This window comes from Panulirus ornatus, chromosome 43 (genome assembly GCF_036320965.1).
Source record: "Panulirus ornatus isolate Po-2019 chromosome 43, ASM3632096v1, whole genome shotgun sequence".
Taxonomy (NCBI): domain Eukaryota; kingdom Metazoa; phylum Arthropoda; class Malacostraca; order Decapoda; family Palinuridae; genus Panulirus; species Panulirus ornatus.
This window is the reverse complement of record NC_092266.1, coordinates 22,583,701-22,604,481: the sequence shown is the minus strand read 5'-3', so window position 1 is coordinate 22,604,481 and position 20,781 is coordinate 22,583,701. Positions and strand designations below refer to the sequence as shown.

The window sequence follows — 20,781 nt, the reverse complement described above, 5'->3', positions numbered from 1 at the left end:
CTCCATCTTGAGGAGTGCCAAGTTATATATATATATATATATATATATATATATATATATATATATATATATATATATATATATATTAACTTCTCTTTTGTAGCACTGAAATAATACAGCAGACTTTCTATTGGAAAGATAATCAAGGCTCCATTGCAAAAGTCGACCATCTACTGTATATCCAGTTTAACTAGCTTATTTTGTATAAAGTGCATATTAGCAAGATCAAATGCAGCTTGTAGGTCAGTAATTGTTGGGCACTTGTGCCATCTGTCCCCAGGAACTGTTAGGAATGTTGTGATACAGTTGTGTACACTTTTGCTAGGAGTGAAACCGTTAATGTGAGGCGACATGTGTTCTTTGATTCTCTCTGCAGTAGTCTGTTGAGCATTATCCTAGTAACGTTTCCTAAGCAGTAGTAAGAATTCCTATAAAGGCTTTTAATTATTTGACAAAAACTTGAACATTTTTCTCATGCATAATCTCATTTTAAGACTATATTATCCACTGGACGTTTACTGGTTAGATTACAGCTGTATGCCTTTCAATACATGGGGAATTTCGTTACAGAGAAGAGGAGCATCTGAATTCAGTTTAAGCGAGTCAGAGAAATGATTTTTTTCATTTTTTGTGATAAAACATTTAATAGTATAATACACGTAGGCATTAAGTTACCGAAGCAAATGTTGGATACTTTTTACCCATCACGTTGACTTTAGAGCGACGTGCCATTAGCCAATTACGAATCTTTGGATTTGTTGAAGAGTCGAAGTCCCAGTTGGTCTTCCCGAAAACGATTGTATACCCTCCACGTGTTTTACGGAGATCGTTCAAGGACATCACGGTCGCATGCTCGCGGAGAAAGCGTGCGAAGAGCGCATAGCCTAGCCATAGCGCGGGTTGTTGTGGAAACGTTGAACCGCAGCAGCTACGCGTAAGACGTCAAGGGCAGCGGAAGGTCATTGGTGAAGAGAAACACAAACTCGACTCCCCCCCCACACACTCTGGGTCTTTTTTATGTGCTAGGGTTCACATTTTGCTTCTCACTGTAGTGGATACTAAAATCAGTTCCTTAAACTCGTTGCAAAGCCCGTCGGCCAGATTTGTATTGCTGACCAACGTCTATAAAATACTGTTGAATTTCCTGCGTCATCTTACCGCATCACCATCAGAGGGGACAGCAGAAGTGTCCATAGCACAAAGAAATCATGTCAGTACTTAGGAATGAGGAGCTCACTGGCAGGATATCACTGTAGCCAAAAACTCGACGTATGATACCGTTGACAGAAGTCAAGGACCCTGTGTTTCCGCTCACCCAAACAAGAACATTATTCTTATTAAGTTCATCCTGCATCTAATGAGACGACCCTCCACTGCCAAATATTAATTTGCTGTGCTCAGCGGTTCGACCCTTGTAGCACGACGATAGGACCCTGAGGAGGACGGTGCGACTTTAGAGAATAGCTGTACGACCCCAGGATGTGACGGCTCCATCTTTTACCTGAGCCTTCAGAGTCTGGTCAAAGGCCAAGCCATCCTACAACCCAAAGGGTTTTACAGTCGTGTTCAAGGATCGTACCGTTGTGTTCAAGGGGTGTGAATAATTCCAAAGTGTCTCTGGAAAAGAATCTACATCACCGATTGTAGTTTCTTGGGAGAGAGCGCCATAAAGGTTCTGATTTTCACGTCTGAAGTTCACAAGGTATCGCCTGTAAAAGGTGGAATATGGTATATTTTGTATGGGCGTCGTGCACGGTGTTAGTGTTATCAAATATGGAGGTACTGAAGGTGTAACGTAATGTGTGAGAAAGTCTTTGCCGGATACGAAGTCATTTAGAAATCGAGCAGATAAGAAAGTGTATGGGATACCTGCAGTTGAACAGGAAAGTGAAGTGCCAAAAATCCAGAGAGAGGCATGCATACAAATCACGAGGTATCATGAGCTAGTTTCAAAGAGCTATTTCGGATATTTATAAATGGACACCAGAGTGAGGTTATAGGGACGGAGTTCCTGCAGCCATACACCTTGTGACATTTTGCTTGGCCTGGTATAAGATGCTTGAGACACTAGCCAGGATGGTTGGATGTTAAATCACCGTTGTTAATCAAATTCTCGTAGAACTGAATACAACTGTGGTACATAAGTAGATTTATTATGAAAACGACCCCATTTTTTGGTGATGATGAATATATATTGAGCAAGATATAACAGCTGATAACTTATCAAGTGAGCTCTCTTCAGTGAAGCAGATTAACGTTTTTGCAGATAAAAAAAAAGTCGTTCTTATAAACTTATGTCAGCTTTTTAGGGAGGTGGTGAAACGGACACTTTTATTTCATTTATCACTTATAAAACCCTGAAACAGTTAAGTAGATACACATACACATTTATTTTTCCTCTCGAGGAACTAAAAGAGTTAGAAATTTATTAGAATATATAAATCATTATCTTGAGATTAGCCTGTAAATATATAGATCATTATTGATAAGTTTAGCTTAGGTGGCGATCGCTCCTTGCACATTCCACCACCCTCGATACTCCCTTGGCTTTCTGTCGGCAAACAAAATTCTGCACGGAAAATAGGAACAGTAGGAATTGGAAGCTTATAATGGGCAGTAAACACAGGGAATAGGAAATCAGGATTATTCTTGAACCATACCAAATAGCCGGAAGCCATTTCAAGTAATAGCTTAGGAAATACCAGAGAGAAGTTAATAGTATTGTATTTCCTGCAGTCATACGAAACAGCACACTATGCACAATCTTCGATGGAGGTTACAACAAGCCTCAACTACAGTGTCGTAATGTAAGACTTCTGCGAAAATAGAGGCCCATATATATATATATATATATATATATATATATATATATATATATATATATATATATATATATATATATATATTCATAAGGCTAACCATAAGAGTCTTTTAGAGCTTTAGAGTTATTACTAACAGAATATCTTTGCAAGGAGTCTTGAAGTAGTATTGGAAGCTTGTGTGTCTCGACAGTACCACATCACACACAGCACACACATCCATGGGCCGAACCTATGAAACTCAAGTTTACAGGAAACCAGCTGTATGTATTTCTCGTTTTCCGAATGCATGTTCTGTCCTGTCAAACTCAGCGACGTTAGTTGAACAACATTTTTACCAGGGTCTCATGTATTTGTAATTTGATTTTGACAAGAATTTGTTGAAAAAGAAAATGGTAAATATAACGGCTACGTGAGAGAACTCGGGTCGGTGTCATCTAACTGTAGATAATGGTAGTCGTTCTGAGGTCATTTTCTGGGCGGTCGGCTGGTGTTCGCTGGTCACAGCAGGAAACATCACGTAAACTGGTGCAAGTTATTACTTTGACGTTCTCAGAAACAATCATTTTAGTTTCCGTGTGGCCTGTGTTGGAACTTGACGACTAGTTGAGGAGGAATCTGTGCAACGAGTAGGCTGCGTTGATGGAGGAGACTGTCGATCGTAGGAGAGATGTATCGTATGTTGGAGTTTATTGACTAGCGGGATTGTTGCAATGTGTAGGATGTTTTGAAGGAGCCTGCTAACTGTAGCGTAGTGTTAAGGATGTATGCAGATGCTCATGACTGGTTGGGAAGCTCTGACGTATTTTCCAAAAAAAACTTTGCCACATTCCTCGCGTGAAGTTTTAGATATGGTCTTGCAATGGTATGAAGTCACTAACACTGCACATGTAAGCATACTGAATTGATATCTTGTATGTCTACAGGGGAAATAGAAAATACAACTTGGAATATTAGAATTTAATCTGGAGTACTACAATTAATATGAAACCTGAGCATCATTATGGAGACTTGAGGTAGACACAAAAGATAAACAAATGAAGCCTTTAGAAGAGAATCATAGATGAATATGAAAGCGATTTCACGACGCTTACAAACTTTCGATGATGTCACATATGATAAGCGAATTTTTAAGTAAATGACACGCGTACTACAACTTATGATGTTGACACGTTCGTGAGAATGTCCAGAGTCGTCAGGGCCTCCCGGCTAACGTGCAGTGCTAACTGGTACCTCATAATTATAGCTGGAGAGTTTTTGTCTTACAGCGGCTGCGTAGACTATGGCAGGTATGAGTTCTTTGGTGCTAGTTTGGTTCAGATGTTGATGTTGCACTTTCCTGGATTGGGACAGACGTACGTAGGTCCAGAAGTATTGATTTGGAACTGGACAAATTTACTTATTACTTTAACAACACCTTTAGAAAGTTGTAAATCCTGTAGGAGTATTACTGTTGAACCAAGTATATATACGTTGAGCGCCGCAGTATTGCCATCTAATTCTATTATTTACATGATGCGTGGGTGGCTAGGTTAGGCCACATTATGGATTTCCAGCAGCACAGCCTCGTCAGGAGGTCATCGCCATGTGTCGGCAGGCAGGTCATTCCAGAATGCACGAGGAATTTTCCTGCCCCTGGTGAGGCCCATGGTGAGGTCAGTCACCAGGGGCAGGATTTGTCATGCACACCCAATGTTGCCCACTCGCCACTGCAACAAAAAAAAAATACGATTCAAGCTTTAGATTATGTTTGGCATCCCAGTATCTTACATGACTAGCAGCTGGTGCATTTTAACGTCAATGAAAAGTACAAATGTTGCCGGAATATACCAATAATAAGAACACTTTGAAAGAAATTGGTGATATTTCTTCAGTATCTACTAAATAACGATAAAGGAAAAAGAAGGCGCTTACCATCTATGCAACACGTCTGCAGCAACATTGGTGCTTGCAAGACACTGGGGAATCCATGAGGCAGCGAAGGTATATATGTGATATGTTTGAGAGCTGCCAGATAGCGTTGGTGCTTAGAATAAACTGTTTTGTTCAGTAGTGCCTTTGTACGTGGTAATTACTGTGTTGTTATTGGTCTTGTTTCTAATATTAGCAAGGATTGATTCAAATCTAACATATGAACTGTAACTGATTTAGAGTAGAAGCGAATAACTTGATGTAGGTTGCGGCAACGTGTTGCATAGCGTCGAGAAGGCTGCGTGAGTCAACACCACGTCACTGGGAAGCCCGCGGATAACCTGGAGCCGATCGGTCCTCGACTAGCCGAGTTCATGCCGTTGATAGACTGCATCACATGTTTATGTGATGACAAGTTGGTTTCCTTAGATTCTAAAATAATTTCTTCTTAAGTATTCTATGCTTTGGTCTTATCAATATTTTTGTTTACTCGAATGATTTCGTGGTTGTCAGCGATATATGACGATAGATGTAAACCCTTATTGCCCCTATCATGAAAGACCATGCATTCTCCTGCTTGTCAACATTCTAATATTTATGTCTGTTAGCAAAATGAATAATGAATTATATAAATTCCACACACACACACAGTTGTTGGAATGAGTGCGATTTTGTATGTTATGTTCAAATGGTCTTAATGTCAGACAGAAGTTATTTACTGTAGGGGAAAAGGAGGGAGCAGCGAGACTCACGGCTGATATATATATATATATATATATATATATATATATATATATATATATATATATATATATATATATATATATATATATATATATGATGTGTGTGTGTGACGTTCATACAGTATTCGGTTTCACCAGTGATCAAGGTAATACATATACACAAGATGTAAGATTTTTATTTTTATTTGGCCCTTTCACATGGCTGCCCTGATCTTTGATCACATATATTCCATTATATATAACAATATTACATTGTACTGTGCATAAAATTTGTCTTTGAGGCTTACATCACATTGCACTATACATAAGATTTTTGTCTCTGAAGCTTATAATACATACGAGTGACTGACTGACCTACGAATATAGTTTGGTTCGTGCTAAATGTCATACCAATTGAAAAGCCTCTAGAGAGTGCCGCTGGGGAGATATTACACTTTATGAATGCAGTATTCATTACGACCTTCCTCCGGGAGTTGACGACAACCTGGCGTTGGTTAGAGCAGACGTATTTAGAGTCCTGTGGTAGTGGATGGGCCAGAGTAAGGTGCAGGTCGAGCAAGCCAGATCATAGAACATACACCAATTCCGTAGGTCTGGAGATTCGCATATCCCGTGGTACTTTCGTCACTCTAAAAGTTCACTGGTCATATTTTCATGGCACAGGAGGGGAAGGTCTTTTGGCGGTTATGATTTGTCCAGCGGCACCTGTGATGGGGGGTCACGAAGGATGCTCAGCATCCTGCGGCCCTAGGATGGTGATATTGAGAAAGTGGGTGTTTGTGCCCCTGGCAAAGACTGGAGAGCCATTCACCAGGGGCGAATCCCTTCTTTCGCCACGGCCTTCCAGACAACTGTCTCATTGCTGTAATGTACAGATGATATTGCATGATACTTCACCTCAGAATTCAGTAATAAAAATATTGGTCCTCTCCCCTCAAAAATAAAACACTGAAATTTATGAGTATTCAGAAGTATTTGTAATAGATTGTGTCTGTAGAAATCGCCAAAACACAGCAGTGATGAATTCATTATCTCTGTTAACCCGTACTTAGTGCTACATCATGATGCTGACACGACGCTGTAACCCAGGGATCATAGCACCATCATCCAGAGGTCACAGCACCATAATCCAGAGATCACAGCACTATAATCCAGAGATCACAGCACCATAATCTTGAGATAACAGCCCCGTAAGCCAGAGGTTACAGCACCGTAACATATAGATCACAGCGCTGTAACCCAGTATTACAGAACCAAACCCCCGGGATCACAACACCATAACCCAGTATTACAGCACCAAAACCCAGGGACCACCAGCATAACCTAAGGATTAAAGCACCATAAACCGTGGGACAGCACCATAACCCAGGGGTCACAGCACCATAACCCTAGGGTCACAGGATCATAACCCAGGGATCACAATACCATAAACCATGGGATACCACCATAACCCAAGGGTCACAGCATCATAACCCAGGGATCACAATACCATAAACCATGGGACACAGCACCATAACCCAGTATCATAACACTAAAAACTCCGGTGATCACAGCACCACAACCGAGAATCACAGCATCATGATAGACACAGGATCACAGCATCGTGACCCAGTCATGGCATCATAACCCTGGGTCAATGTTTTAGCTCTCGACATAATCTTTAATAACAATTTAATGCTTGAGGGTAAACATCTGTTCAACAAGTTAATGCTTACGCTCTCACCTGTTGATTGTAAGCATAATGCTGATGCGAGTGGTAGCTAACTGATTGTGGCTGGACGATTGGCTGGCTGACTGGAGGATTGGCTTGCTGTGTACGGTGGTCAACAAGTCTGATGGTGATGTGTGTTCAGAGAGTGTTATATACCCCTCCAGCAGTCGGTTGCCAGATGCACTTCCTAGTTAAGTCGAATTTAGTATTTTCATAATGAAATCGAGATTTTAGTTGAAAGAATTGATTATGAAAGATAAAGGTTTGATAGTCTGTAGTATTATAGACGTGATATTCCTAGTTGTTGCTCACGATTAGGAATATGTATTTGAATTCCCTTCTTAGATGACGTGGGTATTCTAAGGTGTTCGAGAATGTTTGAGAAGGATGGAGAAGCTAACGCAACGTAGCACTGTTCTTACCTCTCGTTGGCTCCCGAGTCGTGACGTCATGGGACACACTGTACGCGGCCTCCTGCTCCCTCGCTTAGTACACGTCAGCTTAACTCCATGAAAATATTTACGTTCTGTAGAATAATGGGAATTCAGTTAATGTTAACGAAATCGTAGTTATAAGAATGGAGAATGGAGAACATGCGACAGAAAATGACATAAAAGCTAGAGATGTGCTGATATCAAGCAATAAACGGAATGAAATGGATAAAACGGCTCAGTCATGAATTTTGTACAAGGACAAAGAAAGTGGCGTAAGTTGAAATAGTTACGCCCTATTCTGTTTTTCTTTTTTTTCTTACCAGTTATTTGCTACGGAGAAAGTTCCAAATGAATGAAAGTTTGCCGGTGTAACACCGATATTGGTTAAAAAAAAAAAAAAAAAAAATAAAAAAAGAGGTAATAAGTGACTGCCCGTAGATCATCGTCCAATTACGTGACTGAACGCCTGCAGTTGGAAAACTTATGGAAACCATCACGGGAGACAGGATTGTAAACTACTTAGATGTGTGTGTGTGTGTGTGTGTGTGTGTGTGTTCGTAAAAAAAAGCTCAAGAATTTATTTTTATTTTTTTCTCTAAAGCCCTTATTACCTTGTGTCTGTAGGGAGTATGTTAAAGGCCTCCTTCGGGTTGAGGTAACATACTGCTTCCCTGATGCAGGGATGGTAAATCCGACCACTCATCTGGTGGAAAGATAACATACCATTATCCTGATGCAGGGGTGATACAGATAGCCTCTCACCTGGGGTAGGATTAAGAAAGCTTATTACCATCCTGATGTAGGGATGATACAACTGCCCCCTCGTATGGTGTAGGTTTGAGATGACCAGCCATCCTCCTGTAGCAGAGTTAATACAAGGTTAAGGTAACATGCTTCATCCCTGACGCAGGGGAAGGATGTATGACCAGTCATCTGGTGTTAACAGACTCCTCTCCTGACGCAGGGGTAAGATGTCCAGACGCCTTACTGACGCAGTGGTTATGTATCCGATTACCTTCCTGACGCAGTGATCAGATATTAATTTTACCCGTCTTACTGAGGGATGAGACATGTGTTAAGGTGTCCATCTGTCCATCTGACGTAGGAATACGACATCCGACTTTATGTGTCCTTCTGACTGTCTGACGTAGGGATGTGACATCCGACTACCCACCTGATGCAGTGTTAAGGCGCCCGTCGACACTCCTGTCGAAGGGTTTCTTTAACCAACCACTCGTCTCTACAGTCTAAGTGAGCATGTCTTCAGACCCCATTGAAATCTGGTTATGACGCTGGGCCTACATATTGGTTTTGGTGTCTATAGATAAGCAAGTCATTGTATAGAATTTATCTTATATGTAGCCAACTACCAAACTGCACCTTTTTTTGTAGATATGCTTGTGGATAGGGTGGAACGAAATCGACTCATATTTCCGAAGTGTTGTAGAAGGCGACTCAGAGGGGCTGGAAATCACCCTTTCTTATATTATCATCTTAAATGGGAACGTTAGCTGCCAAACTTAGGTTCGGTTTGTTCCTCAAGGTGTTTCGCAAGGGCGGGAGAGTGTATGTTAACAATAGAAGGAAAAACATAAAAAGTAAGAGATGTGTTGAGAGGGACCGATTCATGCACACACACACACACACACACACACACACACACACACACACACACACACACACACAAACACAAGGGAACCCAAGGAATGCAGAACTTTCTCCCCGTGCTGTACATACAGTTAAGCATCCAAGCACAACCAACGCTCGTAAAGCTCAAGCTTTACCAAACTGCCTTGTAATGTACTGAGTAATTATTTTTTTTATGTTATCGGAGACGGCACAGGCAGCTGAGGCCCTGATGAAGGCCATCTCATTAACGCTACACACACACACACACACACACACACATATATATATATATATATATATATATATATATATATATATATATATATATATATATATATATATATATTTATTTATTTATTCATTATTATTATACTCCGTCGCTGTCTCCCGCGTTAGCGAGGTAGCGCAAGTAAACAGACGAAAGAATGGCCCAACCCACCCACATACACAAGTATACACATACTTGTCCACACACACACACACACACATACATACCTATACATCTCAACGTATACATATATATATATACACAGACATATACATATATACACATGTACATGATTCATACTGTCTGCCCTCATTCATTCTCGTCGCCACCCCGCCACACATGAAATGACAACCCCCTCCCCCCGCATGTGCGCGAGGTAGTGCTTGGAAAAGACAACAAAGGCCACATTCAGTCACACTCAGTCTCTAGCTGTCATGTATAATGCACCGAAATCACAGCTCCCTTTCCACATTCAGACCTCACAAAACTTTCCATGGTTTACCCCAGACGCTTCACATGCCCTGGTTCAATCCATTGACAGCACGTCGACCCCGGTATATAACATCGTTCCAATTCACTCTATTCCGTGCACTCCTTTCACCCTCCTGCATGTTCAGGCCCCGATCATTCAAAATCTTTTTCACTCCATCTTTCCGCCTCCAAATTGGCCTCCCGCTTCTCCTCGTTCCCTCCACCTTTGACACATATGTCCTCTTTGTCAATCATTCCTCACTCATTCTCGCCATGTGACCAAACCATTTCAAAACACCCTGTTCTGATCTCTCAACCACACTCTTTTTATTACCACACATCTCTCTTACCCTTTCATTACTTACTCGATCAAACCACCTCACACCACATATTGTCCTCAAACATCTCATTTCCAGCACATCCACCCTCCTCCGCACAACTCTATCTATAGCCCACGCCTCACAGCCATATAACATTGTTAAAACCTCTATTCTTTGAAACATACCCATTTTTGCTTTCCAAGATAACGTTCTCGACTTCCACACATTCTTCAACGCTCCCAGAACTTTCGCCCCCTCCCTCACCCAATGATTCACTTCCGCTTCCATGGTTCCATCCGCTGCCAAATCCATTCCCAGATATCTAAAACATTTCACTTCCTTCAGTTTTTCTCCATTCAAACTTACCTCCCTAACCTCCTATATATATATATATATATATATATATATATATATATATATATATATATATATATATACATATATATATATATATATATATATATATGCTATAGCCAGGTACTCAATTTTTCGACCAACCCCTGAAGGTGGATTGTGAACATTTGGGTAGACTGTGGACCGATTGCCGCAACCAGGATTCGAGTCTGTGCTACTCCCTGGGAGGGCTGTGAATGCGTCACGGTCATCAAAACATAAATGAATATGATCGTAATTAAAAAGATTAAGAATATTTAATTCATTACATATTTTCCATAATGATGGTACAGATCATTTTCGTTTTCAGTTAAATTGTTATAGACAATTAAGATAGACATTTCCTCGACATTTTTCAACTTTAAGTTTATTGTCCAAAAGAAATTTTTTCGGCATTCAAAGGAGAGAAAAAATATAGTTGTTATGATTATGATTTATTGAGAAGTTCCTCATTACTCAGACATAATTACCTGAAAATATAAATATGGCAAGGATGATGGTGTAGTTATTTCGTATTCACAGAGTACAAACCTAATGATCCATAAAACCGGAATCATTTTTTTATGTGAAGGCATTGGTAATCCTGCAGCAGCATTTATGGAGATGTGTGAGATAAATGTGGAATGTGTGCAAATCAATACCAGATAGGTCAGAAGTTTTGTCCGGAGAGTGTGAATTTGTCTCGTGTCCTTTTAAGTCGTCAGGACCACCCGAGAGATGTGCCCTGGACCTATTATTAAAACTTAGGGAAGTTTGTACGTCGTGCATGTGCCAGGAGAGGTGTAGGTCCGGCAGCACATCTGTCAACTCGCAGGTCTTGTAACTCCAGCAACTGGGGATATCAGCTGCTATTTCCACAGACTTCGAACGGCTTTACAGCTCTCTTATGTGGTTTTCTTTTTTCCTCCGCAACCTCATGCTGTTGTCATTAGCGTGACGCATCGCGAAGTTAGGCCAGGTTAAGGGTGGGCAGCAGCACAGCCTCGTCAGGAGGTCCTCGCCATGTGTCGGCAGGCAGGTCAGTCCGGAGTGTGCGAGGGATGTGTCCTGCCCCAGTGGGCCCATGGTGAGGTCAGTCACCAGGGGCAGGACATGTCCAGGGCATCATCGTTCACGCCCGTAACCCAAACCAACTCCTCGCTGGAACATAAAATTTTATGATTATCTTTTCTGTCTATAATAATGATGAACTATATGCAGTATGTTCAGGACTTAAGGTAAACCAAAAAAAAAAAAAAAAAAATGAAGCTTTTCTGTTGTTTAATGCAGATATATCGAAGTCTGATTGATTAAAGCTGATTATGATGGTATCAGTTCTTGACAATAATAATGCATATGACATGAGTAGGCACTAAACAACTGCATCTCAAACGTGTGTGTGTGTGTGTGTGTGTGTGTGTGTGTGTGTGTGTGTGTGTAGATTCGCCAAGACTAAGCTTGGGACAGGCTGTAATCAAAGTCACCTGGCACAGGTCGTGTGTATGGCTTGAGGTACCATACTGGCAGAGGGCGTCCAGTGTATAACCGTTACGTAGTGAGCTTTTAAGTTGATGTGAGGGTGGTGTAAACCACTATGACCAAGAATTACGACAATCATGATGTCAAACGAGCTATGCTACTGATTACTCTTAGAACGTATTAAGGTTTACGGCTTCCCCCCTACAGCTACGTTCTCGCTTGGGTGGAGAGAGTCTTTGAAGCGCAAATTTAGAATACACGGAAAAACACGTATCAGTATGAAGAAAATCTGAACATGTCGTGTAACTTCATCTAAGACAGGAAGCTTATCTCATCTTTATCGTGATAGTAATATAAGTGTGTGGTAATGACTTTGGTCTCAACCACTCGGGGCGACTTGAGAAAATGTATACGTCTGCAGGGAACTTTTGGAAATGGTTTTTGATATAAAAGGTTGTTCATGATTTGATTTGAGATTTGTATTTACATAAAATTAAAGGTAATGATTAATCAAGACAGTTTTTTTTTTTTTGCTTTATATTATTAAAGCCTGTATTTCCCGGCATTTTTCCCTCGCATTCTGCTACGAGTTATTTTGTCGGTACAACAGATATTACTTGACAGTTTTACGATATACGAAATAATAATTCAAGACACTAGAAATGATAGGTAAAATGATATGGTCTCAGAATTGAAATAAACTGAAATCCAATGAGAGTCACAGGGAGGACATCTCTATACTTACCGTCTGCTGCTGGCAGCGAACTTCATGTGCTCATGTCAGTAGCAGACTGCGTGAGGCGAGGAGGGCCGCGCGGTATTTAAACGCTTCGCCAACGCGACTACCAGACATTACCCGTTGCTTGTGTGTCGTTTTAAAATGGACTTTAAACTTGACATCTCGGCAATTGATGTGCTTTTCTGACGAGTTCACTCACTTGAGACGTCGTGTTGTGTTACTGTAAGGAATAGTAACACAGTATTGAGGGTTTACGTCAGGTGTTGCAATCATGGGTGGGAAGATGGTGGCGAAAGCAAGTTAGGTAGATACTCCCGCTGCATCACAAGATAAATTCCCTAATCAGCTCTTGCTGACTGCTGGTGTAATATCGTATCCCCCCCCTTTTTTTTTTATCTCAGCATTTACGTTATATTGCTATCGAGAGACCACAGACAAAAACGTATGAATTGTATAGCACAACTAAGTAAGAGTTGATATTAAGGAAAGTACAGAAATAATGACGTTGCGCTGTTAGTTTTTTTTTTTTTAATTTTTTGTCTTAAATTGTTGATGTGATATGCATCATACTAAAGTCAATTTTTTTTTCAGTGTGGCCAAAGATTGATGAAATTCATAAAGGCGATCGTTAAGTTAATGTAGATGATAAACTGGTGTTAAAGAAGATTTGATCGTGTGACTGATATAAAAGATGTTGTAAGTACATACAAGATGGGGAAATCCAGGTTTCCTGAACTTCTATGTAGACGAAAGAATGAGGTGTCGTATTACACCAAAGATTGGAAATCGTTTTATCATAGCCTTTGTACTGAGGGAAATGTCAGTAAAGAAAGTTTCCTGCTCTCTGGAAATGTTCATCATTTTAAGGTCTAATGATCAAAGTGCTGGTTAAATGTAGTAACGAAATAACTGGAAGCAAAGTATCTTAAACTGGACGAAGTTTATTGGTTATATTTTTGTTTTTATACTTTTTGACTTTTGGTAGTTATATATTACATGGTGATAAAGGTGGCTGATGATTTACAAAGGGTTGTAGTTTTTGATTGATTATAACCTTCTGCACGTTGTTTGATTGGTTATAGCTTGTTGCACGTTGTTTGATTGGTTATAGCTTGTTGCACGTTGTTTGATTGGTTATAGCTTGTTGCACGTTGTTTGATTGGCTATAACTTGTTGCACGTTGATTGGTTATAACTTGTTGCACGTTGTTTGATTGGTTATAACTTGTTGCACGTTGTTTGATTGGTTATAACTAGTTGCACGTTGTTTGATTGGTTATAGCTTGTTGCACGTTGTTTGATTGGTTATAGCTTGTTGCACGTTGTTTGATTGGTTATAACTTGTTGCACGTTGTTTGATTGGTTATAACTTGTTGCACGTTGTTTGATTGGTTATAGCTTGTTGCACGTTGTTTGATTGGTTATAACTTGTTGCACGTTGTTTGATTGGTTATAACTTGTTGCACGTTGTTTGATTGGTTATAGCTTGTTGCACGTTGTTTGATTGGTTATAGCTTGTTGCACGTTGTTTGGTTATAGCTTGTTGCACGTTGTTTGATTGGCTATAACTTGTTGCACGTTGTTTGATTGGTTATAACTTGTTGCACGTTGTTTGATTGGTTATAACTAGTTGCACGTTGTTTGATTGGTTATAGCTTGTTGCACGTTGTTTGATTGGTTATAGCTTGTTGCACGTTGTTTGATTGGTTATAACTTGTTGCACGTTGTTTGATTGGTTATAACTTGTTGCACGTTGTTTGATTGGTTATAGCTTGTTGCACGTTGTTTGATTGGTTATAACTTGTTGCACGTTGTTTGATTGGTTATAACTTGTTTCACGTTGTTTGATTGGTTATAGCTTGTTGCACGTTGTTTGATTGGTTATAACTTGTTGCACGTTGTTTGGTTATAGCTTGTTGCACGTTGTTTGATTGGTTATAGCTTGTTGCACGTTGTTTGATTGGTTATAACTTGTTGCACGTTGTTTGATTGGTTATAACTTGTTGCACGTTGTTTGATTGGTTATAGCTTGTTGCACGTTGTTTGATTGGTTATAACCTGTTGCACGTTGTTTGATTGCTTATAACTTGTTGCACGTTTGATTGGTTATAACCTGTTGCACGTTGTTTGATTGCTTATAACTTGTTGCATGTTGCTTGACTAGTTACGGAGTGAGATAAATTGTGTAGGATAGATTACAAGCTATTTTTTTTTTATTAAGGTTGCGGAAAGTTTTAGGTTACTTCATAAGCTATATGGAGTGATATGCATTTATTTTTTAACGAATGACCGCACAAAGTACGTGAAAATCGGCTGTTTGACGAGTATCTCATTTCTGCCTGAATTATAGAATGTTGTCCGTCAATCAAATTGCGATATATAGTGTTAAACAAGTTAGAGCCTTGGTGTTTTTATTCTTTCACCATCATAGACCATACAGGTCACGTATAGTTATAATCACCTATTTATAGATTGTATATAAGATTAAAAAGATGATATATTAGGACAAGGCCTATCAGCTGAGGGTTTAATTGCTTAAACTACAAGCAGACGCGTATGCAGGATTTAGACAGGGTAGGAGGGGCTGAGTATGAACTTGCCGAGACTATGAGAAGTGTGGTATGTACGAACACAATATAACTTTAATAAGACCTAGCACATTTTCAGTTATTTAAATGTTGAATTTAGTTACTAATAGAAGTGAAATTCGCCTTGAATACAGCTGAAGTACATAAGTTTATTAAAGAGACCGGCATTCATATTTTGAACAAAAATAGGTTCGTGAATTTTGATAAAAACTGGAACAACGATCAGGGAATCTTTACTCGTTGAAACAACACAGAAGGCTTTATTAGGTAAAGAAAATCTCATTATTATAATCTTTCGTTAGTGTTTTGGAAAAATGGTGAAACTGACATTTTTTTCACAAGTTACGAATGAAAATCAGTATGAAAGTAAATATACATAGAAATACCTTTAATTTGGGTTTCGAGGGATAAAAAGTAATAGAATAATGTGTGAGAATACATTTTTAAACAAGTTTAATGTACATCTCAAGGAGGAACGGGGGTATTAACCCAGTCGTCCCACCCCAGGAACATGTGAACGCTTGAAGCTATCAAGCAAGACAAAGGGTTGATGTTGAGCCAACGTGGTGCGAGGCTGTGAGCGGTTGCACCACGTTGCCTCAGTCGCTCGATGCTTCTCGAACCTAAACTGTTGCACGGCACGAGATTGCGTTTCTTGGATCTTTACGGACAAGCTAACACAGGATGGGTGATACATTTTAAGGGTTTGGCTGATAAAGATATAATTTGATAAATTAATGTATAAGTTCTACTCCAGGTTAAGTTGTGGACTAACGCCATGTTCTCTGTCTTGTTAAACTGGGGTTGTGTATAACAGTTCAGGACTTATTTCACAACGAAACTTCACTCCCAAAGCAGACCCTCATCAGCTGCTAACCCTCCGACACAGAGTTAGACAAGCTGAGTCGCCTCGTCCTGCATGTCAATAACTCTAAAGTTCATCACAGAAGATATTTCGTAACCAGATGAAAGGATACTCCTTACCATCATTTTCAACAACTCACAAGTGCGCACAACCCAACAACAGCCACCCCAAACTTCTATTCAGCTGCAAGAATATGAAGACTAGGAACCTCACTCAGAACTATAATTTCCTCCAGAGCTCTCATTTCACATATGCAGAGGGTTTTATTATAAAATATGTGTTACCACCACCACCACCTTCACTAAACCTGTCATTATACACCTCCAACAACAACGTTCACCCAGGTCACAACACATGGCCACGCTAACCATACAGCAGATGGTAGATTCAACAATAAGAACATTAAACACACATAAGTGTCTTGGCGTCTCAGAAGTTCTCGTTATTTGTGACAAACGACCTACGATCAACCTTCAAAACACCGAACAGGCAGCCATGACAATCCCCACACAGTTGTCTTTACGTCCGCTTCTAGACTCGTAACTGTGCCGTGCCTTCTCGAAGGTTTGTTTGATCAAGGTTAACCCTCCCCTGACCCATGTCTGGTAGACACTACAGTCATCTTGCATATAGTCTATGAACGAAAATCAAGGGCAGGTGGGATAATGATCGAGGTTGTATTTCTTCGTTCATCTCAATATGGCCTGGATGAATAGTTGAACGAAAAAGTCTGGATGTCTGTCTTCAAGTGAAGCTCACTTTAGGGCTGTGGTGGTTCTTGCTCCACCCAAATAGAATTGGATCCTTTTCATTTAGTGACACTAACCAGTGCAGGTTTGCTTCTGGATCAAGAGATTACAACCGAAGGTAGGTACTCAACTCCCGGTGCTCATTCGTAGTCATCCTCGACCATAACTAAACCATAACTAACTGATAGAGAATATGATCCCGGTGGTCAAGTTAGTGGAAATGTTGGGTTAACATGAAGGACTTGATACATATCGTCTGTCTCATAAAGATTAAGTCTCACACTTCAAATCCTGGATGGAAGGGAACTACATTATACCCTTTAGTGGAAACGATGCAGAAGTTATCCCAGACGACCGTGACAGTAGGACTCCTAATGACATCTGAAGAAGTGAAAATGGTGAAATGGAGCCTGTGACTCAGTGTGATTTAGAACATTTGAGAGAAATGTCGGAATTGTTGAAATATAACACAGGTGAACAGATGAGACTCTGAAATCTTTGATATCTTAAATTATAGCTATAGTACCTTCTCTAATAAAGAATCGGCAGTGGGATGTGGTAAGAAACTTAATACAGTAATAGAAAAGATATATTAAAAAGTATGGAGACAGTCAAAAAAGCAATAGAACGAGACTTCCAAGAGTGCAGTTTGATTATATTCCTTTCATCACTGTACCAGGATATTGAGGTCAATTTAAGAAAAGCAGAAAAGAAAGATGAAGAGATTGGAAAGCAGGGTGTAAAACAGACGAGTGTGGAGCTTATGAAAATCAAAGATAACACTAACAAACCAACAGAAGAATAACTCGTGTATGACAGCTGTCGAGATGATTCAAAGATATCATCCCTAACCAGAACCTTAAGCAAAGGGAGTCATTTTATGTATATTACAAAATAAAGACATGGAAGGCCTCAGAGACATACATCCAACTGTGATCATCGTAAAAAGAATGACAAACTTAATAGGAAGTGATATCATTCGTTAGGCCGTGAATCCTTTCCAAGATAAATATATGCTGGAGAGATGCTTATGTCAAAGTACACATCTCATCCCCAGACCACGGCTACAGATGTTAACTGTATGGATAAGTGCGAAGGACAAACGAAAGAAAAATTGTTTGTTTTTTAACATTTTAATCATTATTTTCAAAACATTCTTGTGCAAAGGGTAAGACGGATTCTACCCTCATCTTTCATACACAGTGCATTGGACGAGCAGAAGGGGCTGGAAATCCTCGCTTCTTGCATTATCAGAACGTCAACAATTGTTATACAGGGACAGACTCGTGCTAAAAATAGCACATAGACTCTGTCTCTTAAAGAGTACACAGAGATCCAACGACATCCCAAAACTGAAGTTCTTCCTCGACGTATTTACTTGACAGACACCCAGGCACACACCACACTTTTCAGAAACTTTTACTTTATGTTCCTGTTCCACACTACTCAGTATAGATCGAGTTATCACTTGTCTGGTTCTCCACCACCACATCATAAAAGTTAATATGGTTGTTATTAGTCATAATGAAAGCCCCAAAAAGACACATCCACATTCATTATCTGCAGTATTGATATGTAGTTATTATACCGTTGAACATATTCAAAACTGGGGACATTTAATATAGAATTTTTACAAAAACACCTTACACAGCACACATCTACCCTAAGGAGCCCTTTAAACTTTAAGCACGCACGGGTTGCTCTCTGCCTGTCATGACACACTGAGTACAAACCTGCCACTTTGCTAGTACTACTAGCATACAGAGAACGAGCTGTCGTTGGAGCCAAGCTTGTCTTGGTTAATCTTTAAACATACGCCATAGTGACATGTTGCCCAAGTATGAAGTAACGTACATTTCATTTACAGGAGAAGGAAGACAACACATATTTTGAATGTGATTTATTTCTAAAACTCTCATATCAAGTCAGGTATAATGTCCAGAACAGATGTAGCTACGATGATAACACACTAATTATTTCGTATTCATAGAATACAAATTTGTTAGTTCATAAAACTGGAATATTTGACATATGTGATGTGAAACCACATACACAAAATTAATGGAATTTATGAGATAAAAGATGTACATCATGCTACACACCATACAATTAAGTCAGTAATTTGGTCAAAATGTATAGATTTGCCTCTTGTCCCTAATTCGTCAGGACCTCCCAAGAAATGTGCCTTGGACCCGTTCATGCAGCGCATGGAGGTTCTTCTGTCAACTGGAGGGCTTGAAACTCCAGCAGCTGAAGATATTATTTATTTCCTATAGACTTCGAATAGCTGAATAGATTCCTATGTCAAACTTTAGTTGTTGTTGTTTTTTTCTCCAAAACCTTACGCTGCTGTTATTCGACTAAAGGGTCATGTAGTTAGGCCAAATTATGGGTTACCAGCAGCACAGCTTCGTCAGGAGGTCCTCGCCATGTGTCGGCAGGCAGGTCAGTCCGGAGTGTACGAAGGATGTGTCCTGCCCCTAGTGGGCCCATGGTGAGGTTAGGCACCAGGGGCAGGACATGTCCAGAGCATCACTCACGCCCGTGACCCCCACTAGCTCTTCGCTGAAACAAAGACATTATAATTAGGTTCCCTGAACATAATATTCTTCGTCTAAATATATCACTGAAAGATAAATTCTTTAAAATTTCTAGAATTTCACAATTATATTCATCGACGTTTGGTTCACCATGAATATGAGTTATTGATTGTTAACTACGATGCTGCAAATAATGTCTGATAACAAATCTAACCACCATAATTCTTAAGATTAATCAAAACATCACTTCACCATCGTGCATCATGTGTGAATATACGGAGAAAAACTTTATTATGGCTGGCAGTTATACCATTAAACCTACGGTTATATCGACCAAAATTATATCATTCATTTTTTTCATTTGATAACCAGCATTTTCATACTACATACATATGAAAGAATTTAGCTGCTGTCACAGTTTCTTACGAGTTGAGAGAATTTAGAGGAGAGGGAAATGTGGGGATTCACAAAATACGAACATCGTCCTGAACAAACCCGTACGTCTTTCGTATGACAACAAAAGAGGAAAGGTTTGCATTTACGTATTATACTGATGTCTCCTCCACTCGATTTGGTTAAATAAAAGTTATAATTGTAAATGAAACTTTACCAAGTAGATATTTTTTCTCTTACTGATTTTAGTCATACATCCTATTTAACATGAATATATCAAATAAAAGCTTTACTTACGTTAATTAATCAAGACAGCTTACTTTCACATGTTTAGGATGCATATCAATTATTATTTCTAAACCTTTAATTCTCGTACAATAATAATTCCTGCACTTGCTAACATATTCAGTTCACTTCCGAATTTAAGCAAAATAGGTAAAGAATGTACCCATGAACAATCCAACAATGTTGACTGTACTCCAACGTTCTACAACATTGTAAATTATATGTAAATTCATATAGGTGCGGTACTCTTGTACACTACAATCAGATGGTACTCTTGTATATTACAATCAGATGTTAAACACAAGTAGAGCTGTGTGTGTACTTACCATCTGTGCTTCACGAGCGTGTCCATGCTCGAGTTCGCAGCAGACTGACAGGTGGAAGGCCGCGCGGTATATAAATACTCCCGTCGCCTCAGTACCATACGGTGCCTGTTGCTTGCGTTCTCTTTTTAATTTGAACGTAG

At 39.7% G+C, this 20,781-nt stretch overlaps 4 long non-coding RNA genes across 4 annotated transcripts; all 4 read right to left on the bottom strand.

Annotated features, from left to right (window-relative positions):
• Nucleotides 1–3,764: 3,764 nt before the first annotated feature.
• On the bottom strand, nt 3,765–4,863 carry LOC139762398 (uncharacterized). Its single transcript, XR_011715714.1, has 2 exons — nt 4,734–4,863; nt 3,765–4,528 (listed from the first exon to the last, which is right to left on the bottom strand). It is a non-coding gene; the product is annotated as an uncharacterized lncRNA (long non-coding RNA).
• A 777-nt stretch (nt 4,864–5,640) lies between these two features.
• On the bottom strand, nt 5,641–7,336 carry LOC139762397 (uncharacterized). Its single transcript, XR_011715713.1, has 2 exons — nt 7,197–7,336; nt 5,641–6,335 (listed from the first exon to the last, which is right to left on the bottom strand). It is a non-coding gene; the product is annotated as an uncharacterized lncRNA (long non-coding RNA).
• Nucleotides 7,337–11,117: 3,781 nt separating this feature from the next.
• Nucleotides 11,118–13,039, bottom strand: LOC139762396 (uncharacterized). The gene is made up of 2 exons (XR_011715712.1): nt 12,903–13,039; nt 11,118–11,839 (listed from the first exon to the last, which is right to left on the bottom strand). It is a non-coding gene; the product is annotated as an uncharacterized lncRNA (long non-coding RNA).
• A 5,943-nt stretch (nt 13,040–18,982) lies between these two features.
• LOC139762395 (uncharacterized) lies at nt 18,983–20,781 on the bottom strand. The gene is made up of 2 exons (XR_011715711.1): nt 20,642–20,781; nt 18,983–19,662 (listed from the first exon to the last, which is right to left on the bottom strand). It is a non-coding gene; the product is annotated as an uncharacterized lncRNA (long non-coding RNA).